We start from the raw sequence: 10,592 nt of genomic DNA, 5'->3' as shown, positions 1-10,592 counted from the left end.
GTAAAAAAAAAATGTAAAATGTATATACAAGGAGTACCAGTACAGAGTCACTGTGCAGAGGTATGGGGTAGTTGTGTAAATATGTACAACTAGGTAAGGTTAAAAATGACTAGGTAATCAGGATAGATAATGAACAGAGTAGCAGCAGCGTATGAGAGTGTGAAAGAGTGTCTATGTGAGAGTGTGTGTGTATATGTGAGCGTGTGTGTGTGTGTGTGTGTGTGTGTGTGTGCATAGAGCCAGTGAAAATTAAAAGAAAGTGGGTCAATGCAAATAGTCAGGGTAGCCATTTGATTAACAGTTCAGCAGTCTGATGGTTTGGGGATAGAAGCTGTTCTGCAGTCTGATGGCTTGGGGATAGAAGCTGTTCAGCAGTCTGATGGCTTGGGGATAGAAGCTGTTCAGCAGTCTGATGGCTTGGGGGTAGAAGCTGTTCAGCAGTCTGATGGCTTGGGGGTAGAAGCTGTTCAGCAGTCTGATGGTTTGGGGATAGAAGCTGTTCAGCAGTCTGATGGCTTGGGGATAGAAGCTGTTCAGGAGTCTGATGGTTTGGGGATAGAAGCTGTTCAGCAGTCTGATGGTTTGGGGATAGAAGCTGTTCAGGAGTTTGATGGTTTGGGGATAGAAGCTGTTCAGCAGTCTGATGGCTTGGGGATAGAAGCTGTTCAGTAGTCTGATGGTTTGGGGATAGAAGCTGTTCAGCAGTCTGATGGCTTGGGGATAGAAGCTGTTCAGCAGTCTGATGGCTTGGGGATAGAAGCTGTTCAGCAGTCTGATGGCTTGGGGATAGAATCTGTTCAGCAGTCTGATGGTTTGGGGATAGAAGCTGTTCAGCAGTCTGATGGTTTGGGGATAGAATCTGTTCAGCAGTCTGATGGTTTGGGGATAGAAGCTGTTCAGCAGTCTGATGGCTTGGGGATAGAATCTGTTCAGGAGTCTTTTGGTTCCAGACTTGGTGCTCCGGTACAACTTGCTGTGTAGTAGTAGAGAGAACAGTCTATGTCTTGAGTGACTGTGGTTTTCGACAATTTTTTGGGCCTGACACCACCTGGTATAAAGGTCCTGGATGGTAGGAAGCTTGGCCCCAGTGATGTACCGGGCCGTACGCACTACCCTCTGTAGCGCAATACGCTCGGTTGCCAAGCAGTTCCCATACCAAGGGGTGATGCAGCCAGTCAAGACGCTCTCTGGTGCAGCTGTGTAACTTTTTGAAGGCCCATACCAAATCTTTCAGCCTCCTGAGGGAGAAGAGGCGTTGTCGTGTCCGCTTCACGACTGTGTTTGGACCATAATAGGTCCTTCGTGATGTGGACACAAAATAACTTGACGCTCTTGACCCACTCCACTACAGCCCCGTCGATGTGAATAGGGACCTGCTCGGCAATCCGTTTCTTGTAGTCCACGATCAGCCTCTGTCTTTATTCACGTTGAGGGAGAGGTTGTTGTCCTGGCACCACACTGCCAGGTCTCTGACCTCCTCCCTATAGGCTGTCTCATCATCTTTGGTGATCAGGCCTACCACAGTCGTGTTGTCAGCAAAGTTAATGATGGTGTTGGAGTTGTGTTTGGCCACGCAGTCATGGGTGAACAAGGAGTACAGGAGGGGGCTAAGCACGCAGCCCTGAGGGGCCCCTGTGTTGAGGGTCAGCGTGGCGGATGTGTTGTTGCCTACCCTCACCACCTGGGGGCTGCCCGTCAGGAAGTCCAGGATCCAGTTGCAGAGGGAGGTGTTCAGACCCAGGGTCCTTAGCTTAGTGATGAGCTTGGAGGGCACTATGGTGTTGAACGCTAAGCTGTAGTCAATGAACAGCATTCTCACATAGGTGTTCCTCTTGTCCAGGTGGGAAAGGGCAGTGGAGTGCAATAGAGATTGTGTCATCTGTGGATCTGTTGGGGCGGTATGTGAAGTGGAGTAGCTCCATGGTCTCTGGGATGATGTGAGCCATGACCAGCCTTTCAAAGCATTTCATGTCTACATATGTGAGTGCTATGGGGTGATAGTCATTTAGACTGGTTACCTTAGCGTTCTTGGGCACAGGGACTATGGTGGTCTGCTTGAAACATGTAAGTATTGCAGACTGGGTCATGGAGAGGTTGAAAATGTCAGTGAAAACACTTGCCAGCTGGTCAGCGCATGGTCTGAGTTTGAGTCCTGGTAATCCGTCTGGCCTTGCAGCCTTTTGAATGTTAATCTGTTTAAATGCCTTACTCACATCGGCTTACGCACAGTCGTCCGGAACAGCTGGTGGTCTAATGCATGGTTCAGTATTGCTAGCCTCGAAGCGAGCCTAGAAGGCATTTTGCTCGTCTGGTAGGCTCGCGTCACTGTGCAGCTCTCTTTGTAATCTGTGATAGTTTTCAAGCCATGCCACATCCATTGAGCATCAGAGCCGTTGTAGTAGGATTCAATCTTAGTCCTTTATTGATTGGTTCGTCGGAGGGAGTAGAAAGATTTCTTATAAGATCTAGATTAGTGTCCTGCTCCTTGACAGAGGCAGCTCTAGCCTTTAGCTCAGTGAGGATGTTGCCTTTAATCCATGGCTTCAGGTTGGGGTATGTACGTACGTACGTGAATTCTAGAACATATTCCAGTCTGTGGTAGCGAAACGGTCCTGTAGTCTAGCATCCACTTCATCAGACCACCTCCATATTGAGCGTGTCACTGGTACTTCCTGTTTGAGTTTTTGCTTGTAGGCAGGAATTAGGAGTATAGAGTTATGGTCAGATTTGTCAAATGAAGGGCGAGGGACAGCTTTGTAGACGTCTCTGTGTGTGGAATAAAGGGGATCTAGAGTTTTTGTTTGCCTCTAGTTGCACAGGTGACATGCTGGTAGAAATGAGGTAAGAAGGAATTCAGTTTTCCTGCATTAAAATCACCAGTCACTGGGAGCGCGAGCTTCTGGGTGAGCATTTTCTTGTTTGCTTACGGCCCTATACAGATCGCTGAGTGCAGTCTTAGTGCCAGCATCAGTTTGTGGTGGTAAGTAGACAGCTACAAAAGAATATAGATGAAAACTTTCTTGGTAAATAGTGTGGTCTACAGCTTATCATGAGGTATTCTAACTCAGGAGAGCAGAACCTCAAAGTCTTCCTCAATTAATATTAGAGATCACACACCAGCTGTTAACAAAGAGACACCCCCCCTGAGTTTACCCGACGCTGGCGTTCTGTCCTGCCGATGTATAGAAAAACCAGCTAGATTTGAATTTTCCATGTCCTTGTTCAGCCACGACTATGAGAAACATAGGATATTACAGTTCTTCAGATCACGTTGATAGGATAGTCTCGAACGGAGCTTGTCCGGTTTATTCTCCAGTGATTGCACATTCGCCAATAGAACGGCGGGTGGAGGTGGTTTATCCACTCGCCAACATAACTCTCGTCAGGTATCCCGCACGCCGGCCTCTATAATGGCGCCTCTTCCTTCTTCGAGTGTCGGGGGTCTGGTCTGGGATGAGCAGTGACATTCTCCTCCGATTCTTGAAGTAGAAAACCTCATCCAAATCAATCTTAGTGAACACTGTTCTGAACATCCAGAAGCTGTTTTCGGGTTATCGGAAATGATGGTGGAAACATTACGTACAAAAAAAAGTTAAGATAAGCGCAAAAAAAATAAGAAAAAAAATAAGAAAACACACAAAATAGCAGGATTGGTCAGGAGCCGGTAGAACAGCTGCTGGTCCCTCCAGCGCCATTACTATCAAAAGGTCAGGAGCCCGTAGAACAGCTGCTGGTCCCTCCAGCGCCATTACTATCAAAAGGTCAGGAGCCGGTAGAACAGCTGCTGGTCCCTCCAGCGCCATTACTATCAAAAGGTCAGGAGCCGGTAGAACAGCTGCTGGTCCCTCCAGCGCCATTACTATCAAAAGGTCAGGAGCCGGTAGAACAGCTGCTGGTCCCTCCAGCGCCATTACTATCAAAAGGTCAGGAGCCGGTAGAACAGCTGCTGGTCCCTCCAGCGCCATTACTATCAAAAGTGGCAACGCAGTCATGGGTGAACAAGGAGTACAGGAAGGGGCTCAGCCCGCTCAGCACGGGAGGAGCGCCCGTTCCAAATGGAACAGTAATCAGCGCCGCTCGGTCATGTTATCATCAAGGCAGCATGGTGCGTCTTCCATAAACGTACAACTCTCTTTTCCATAAAATACACCGAGTGTAAAAAATAAATTAAAAAAAACATTAGGAACACCTGCTCTTTCCATGACATAGACTGACCAGGTGAATCCAGGTGAAGGATATGATCCCTTATTGATGTCACTTGTTAAATCCACTTCAATCAGTGTAGATGAAGGGGAGGAGACAGGTTAAAGAAGGATTTTTAAGCCTTGAGACAATTGAGACATGGATTGTGTATGTCTGCCATTCAGAGGGTGAATGGGCAAGACAAAAGAGTTAAGAGCCTTTGAACAGGGTATAGTAGTAGGTGCCAGGTGCACTGGTTTGAGTGTATCAAGAACTGCAACGCTGCTGGGTTTTTCACGCACAACAGTTTCCAGTGTGTATCCGAAATGATCCACTACCCAAAGGACATCCAGCCAACTGGACACAACTGTGGGGAAGCATTGGAGTCAACATGGGCCAGCGTCCCTGTGGAACGGTTTCTACACCTTGTAGAGTCCCTGATGAATTGAGTCTGTTCTGAGGGCAAAAGGGGGTGCAACTCAGTATTAGAAAAGGGGTTTCCTATGTTTTGTACACTCAGTGTGTATGTTTGAATTTTCAGACTAGATTTCATTGGGAAGGCAGAAAAGCGTTTTTTTTTTTAAATCTAAAGCAATCCCTTTTGCACGTGAAAACAAATAATTATACTCATTACTCCACACGCTTCACTTTACCATGGAACATGTAGCTGTTTGATTTGGAATTTTTGGACCATTAGGTATAAAAAAAATACATTTGATTTGATATATTGAATTTGGCCTTTAATACTATAGCCCATAGAAACGCATTGAATAACACATTAATAACTGGCAAAACAAACAGCAGTTACGATGCGTGGGTAAAATCACTGGGGAAGCCAAGACAGGGGAAAAAAGCCATATTTCAACCTTTGCGTTGCTTGCTCTATAACCGTTCGTCACGGTGATATACAATAAGATCCGTGACAACAGTCACGCGGTGGTGACATAAATTCAACTACACCTACATAATAGTCCCGTATGGCTCAGTTGGTAGAGCGTGGCGCTTGCAACACCAGGGTTGCGGGTTCGATTCCCACGGAGGACAATTGAGAAAATGTATTCACTCAATAATGTAAATCGCTAATATGTTTTTTTCATCACAAAACCGGAGAGCAATATCTGTCCGGTGAATGTTTTCAACCGTTTATTAAACAACCACTGATTTAGAGCCGCAAGTCAGCACAAAGACAACACTCCGCTATCCCAGCACCATATCAATTATTAACATCATAAAATCAACAAGGCTATATATATACTTAGTTTAATACACTGAAAACAAACGTAAAGATACCAAAAAAACAATTGAGTCCAATCAATGTTGCTAAATATCACGTGGCTGTCCACGGTAACTGATTTGACGCACAGAAGTAAAACAGTTTTCTCTCCATACTGGTCAACGAGTTGAACGCCAATCCTCCTCTCTTTCATACAGTACGCTTTAAGTTTCTGTTTTCATAGGCTACCTAGCTAAAATGCTTGCTAGCCTACCTTCATCGCATGGGCAACATATGAACCAGCTAAGTTAGCTAGCTAGTTAATGTGAGCCTACTAGACTACATCTAGAATAAATATTGAACTAAAATCGTCTCAGGCCAGTGGCACAATATATGAATTTATGGTTAGATCCGAATCACCGTCATAATCATTGGCCTGTACAGAGAATTAAGTCAAAACGACAAATCTAAATCCACATCTCAATCCATGGTTTAGGAAAGGGCAGATTTAGAAAGCTAGCTACTGTAGCACATCAACATAAGCAGACCAGAAAACAGACACATTTTATTTCTGACAATAACGACGTTTTGCTTAGGACTGTGATTTGACTGGTGTGAAGCCAAGCCTCCCTTGTGGGGGTAGTTTTGCTGCGCCAGGACAACCCACAAGTTGAGCTCAGCTCAATGCTACCCAAACCAGATGAATACAATCCTTTCATTCAAAACACCCTACTGCAACAACAACTAAAATATTGGAATGACAAGGTGAAATCATGTCGGGTAAGGACTGAATCATCAGGAAGTAGTAAATGGCCAATAGGATTTGTGAGAGACTAGTCAGCATCTGTTGCAGTTGCTGCTCAGCCAAACACAGTTTGGCCAATCACGGTTTATTTTCTGCTCCATGGGGTCCGAGGCACATTAAACTAAATGTTCAATATCATTTGTGCATGCCAGAGTTTACAGAGCATTAAACGTGGATTTGTTTATTTCATTACATTTTACATTGTTTACATTTTAGTCATTTAGCAGACGCTCTTATCCAGAGCGACTTACAGTAGTGGATACATACATTTCATTTTATGCATTTTTTTGTTGTTGTTGTACTGGCTCCCCGTGGGAATCGAACCCACAACCCTGGCGTTGCACACACCATGCTGGCGTTGCAAACACCATGCTCTACCAACTGATGTTATAGTCCTCTCTGTATAGTAGCTGAGAGAAATGATACAAGTCAGAACCCACTGTGAAATTATAAATGATGAGCTATGTTTTTTCTATGTGAATAATTGAGATACAGGATGGCTGAAAAGGTTATTTATTCAGGTGAGAGAATGACTGGGCCAGAATGACAATATTCCCATAATGAGTTCAAACATTCTAGATGAACGAATTACAGTTCTTCTGTGGATCCCAGCCTCCCACACACCTGGTTATTGATACAGTAATAGTGTATCTCAGCCTCCCCACACACCTGGTTATTGATACAGTAATAGTGTATCAGCCTCCCCACACCTGGTTATTGATACAGTAATAGTGGATCAGCCCCCCCCCACACACCTGGTTATTGATACAGTAATAGTGGAACCCAGCCTCCCCACACACCTGGTTATTGATACAGTAATAGTGGATCAGCCCCCCACACACCTGGTTATTGATACAGTAATAGTGGATCTCGGCCTCCCACACACCTGGTTATTGATACAGTAATAGTGTATCAGCCCCCCCCACACCTGGTTATTGATACAGTAATAGTGGATCAGCCCCCCCATACACCTGGTTATTGATACAGTAATAGTGGATCTCGGCCTCCCCACACACCTGGTTATTGATACAGTAATAGTGGATCCCAGCCTCCCACACACCTGGTTATTGATACAGTAATAGTGGATCAGCCTCCCCACACCTGGTTATTGATACAGTAATAGTGGATCCCAGCCTCCCCACACACCTGGTTATTGATACAGTAATAGTGGATCCCAGCCTCCCCACACACCTGGTTATTGATACAGTAATAGTGGATCTCAGCCTCCCACACACCTGGTTATTGATACAGTAATAGTGGATCAGCCCCCCCACACACCTGGTTATTGATACAGTAATAGTGGATCAGCCCCCCCCCACACACCTGGTTATTGATACAGTAATAGTGGATCAGCCCCCCCCCACACACCTGGTTATTGATACAGTAATAGTGGATCAGCCCCCCCACACACCTGGTTATTGATACAGTAATAGTGGATCTCAGCCTCCCACACACCTGGTTATTGATACAGTAATAGTGTATCAGCCCCCCACACACCTGGTTATTGATACAGTAATAGTGGATCAGCCCCCCCACAGCTGGTTATTGATACAGTAATAGTGGATCTCAGCCTCCCACACACCTGGTTATTGATACAGTAATAGTGGATCCCAGCCTCCCCACACACCTGGTTATTGATACAGTAATAGTGGATCCCAGCCTCCCACACACCTGGTTATTGATACAGTAATAGTGGACCCCAGCCTCCCACACACCTGGTTATTGATACAGTAATAGTGGATCAGCCTCCCACACACCTGGTTATTGATACAGTAATAGTGTATCAGCCCCCCACACACCTGGTTATTGATACATTAATAGTGGATCAGCCCCCCCACACCTGGTTATTGATACAGTAATAGTGGATCCCAGCCCCCCACACACCTGGTTATTGATACAGTAATAGTGGATCAGCCCCCCCCACACCTGGTTATTGATACAGTAATAGTGTACCAGCCCCCCCCCCACACACACCTGGTTATTGATACAGTAATAGTGGATCCCAGCCCCCCACACACCTGGTTATTGATACAGTAATAGTGGATCAGCCCCCCCCACACACCTGGTTATTGATACAGTAATAGTGTACCAGCCCCCCCCCACACACACCTGGTTATTGATACAGTAATAGTGGATCAGCCCCCCCCCACACACCTGGTTATTGATACAGTAATAGTGTACCAGCCCCCCCCCCACACACACCTGGTTATTGATACAGTAATAGTGGATCCCAGCCCCCCACACACCTGGTTATTGATACAGTAATAGTGGATCAGCCCCCCCATACACCTGGTTATTGATACAGTAATAGTGTACCAGCCCCCCCCCCCACACACACCTGGTTATTGATACAGTAATAGTGGATCCCAGCCCCCCACACACCTGGTTATTGATACAGTAATAGTGGATCCCAGCCTCCCACACACCTGGTTATTGATACAGTAATAGTGGATCAGCCTCCCCACACACCTGGTTATTGATACAGTAATAGTGGATCAGCCCCCCCCCCCCACACACCTGGTTATTGATACAGTAATAGTGGATCAGCCCCCCCACACACCTGGTTATTGATACAGTAATAGTGGATCAGCCTCCCCACACCTGGTTATTGATACAGTAATAGTGGATCTCAGCCTCCCCACACACCTGGTTATTGATACAGTAATAGTGGATCCCAGCCTCCCCACACACCTGGTTATTGATACAGTAATAGTGGATCTCAGCCTCCCACACACCTGGTTATTGATACAGTAATAGTGGATCAGCCTCCCACACACCTGGTTATTGATACAGTAATAGTGTATCAGCCCCCCACACACCTGGTTATTGATACATTAATAGTGGATCAGCCCCCCCACACCTGGTTATTGATACAGTAATAGTGGATCAGCCCCCCCACACACCTGGTTATTGATACAGTAATAGTGGATCAGCCCCCCCCACACACCTGGTTATTGATACAGTAATAGTGTACCAGCCCCCCCCCCACACACACCTGGTTATTGATACAGTAATAGTGGATCAGCCTCCCCACACACCTGGTTATTGATACAGTAATAGTGGATCAGCCCCCCCCCCCACACACCTGGTTATTGATACAGTAATAGTGGATCAGCCCCCCCACACACCTGGTTATTGATACATTAATAGTGGATCAGCCCCCCCACACCTGGTTATTGATACAGTAATAGTGGATCAGCCCCCCCACACACCTGGTTATTGATACAGTAATAGTGGATCAGCCCCCCCACACACCTGGTTATTGATACAGTAATAGTGGATCTCGGCCTCCCACACACCTGGTTATTGATACAGTAATAGTGGATCAGCCCCCCACACACCTGGTTATTGATACAGTAATAGTGGATCAGCCCCCCACACACCTGGTTATTGATACAGTAATAGTGGATCTCAGCCTCCCACACACCTGGTTATTGATACAGTAATAGTGGATCTCAGCCTCCCACACACCTGGTTATTGATACAGTAATAGTGGATCCTAGCCTTCCCACACACCTGGTTATTGATACAGTAATAGTGGATCTCAGCCTCCCCACACACCTGGTTATTGATACAGTGATAGTGTATCTCAGCCCCCCACACACCTGGTTATTGATACAGTAATAGTGGATCAGCCCCCCCCCACACCTGGTTATTGATACAGTAATAGTGGATCAGCCCCCCCCCCACACACCTGGTTATTGATACAGTAATAGTGGATCCCAGCCTCCCCACACACCTGGTTATTGATACAGTAATAGTGGATCCCAGCCTCCCACACACCTGGTTATTGATACAGTAATAGTGTGACTGGTGACTGCAACATGGCGACTGAGGCTAAATCCTCTGGTCTCACTAGCTCTGTACAAGAGGGTCCAGACTGCTCACTGCAACATGGCTACTGGGACTAAATCCTCTGGTCTCACTAGCTCTGTACAAGAGGGTCCAGACTGCTGACTGCAACATGGCTACTGGGACTAAATCCTCTGGTCTCACTAGCTCTGTACAAGAGGGTCCAGACTGCTGACTGTAACATGGCTACTGGGACTAAATCCTCTGGTCTCACTAGCTCTGTACAAGAGGGTCCAGACTGCTGACTGCAACATGGCTACTGGGACTAAATCCTCTGGTCTCACTAGCTCTGTACAAGCTGGTCCAGACTGCTGACTGTAACATGGCTACTGGGACTAAATCCTCTGGTCTCACTAGCTCTGTACAAGAGGGTCCAGACTGCTGACTGCAACATGGCTACTGGGACTAAATCCTCTGGTCTCACTAGCTCTGTACAAGAGGGTCCAGACTGCTGACTGTAACATGGCTACTGGGACTAAATCCTCTGGTCTCACTAGCTCTGTACAAGAGGGTCCAGACTGCTGACTGCAACATGGCTAC

Source organism: Salmo salar, chromosome 02, assembly GCF_965601325.2.
Source record: "Salmo salar chromosome 02, fSalSal1, whole genome shotgun sequence".
Lineage (NCBI taxonomy): Eukaryota > Metazoa > Chordata > Actinopteri > Salmoniformes > Salmonidae > Salmo > Salmo salar.
Note: the sequence above shows the minus strand (reverse complement) of the source record.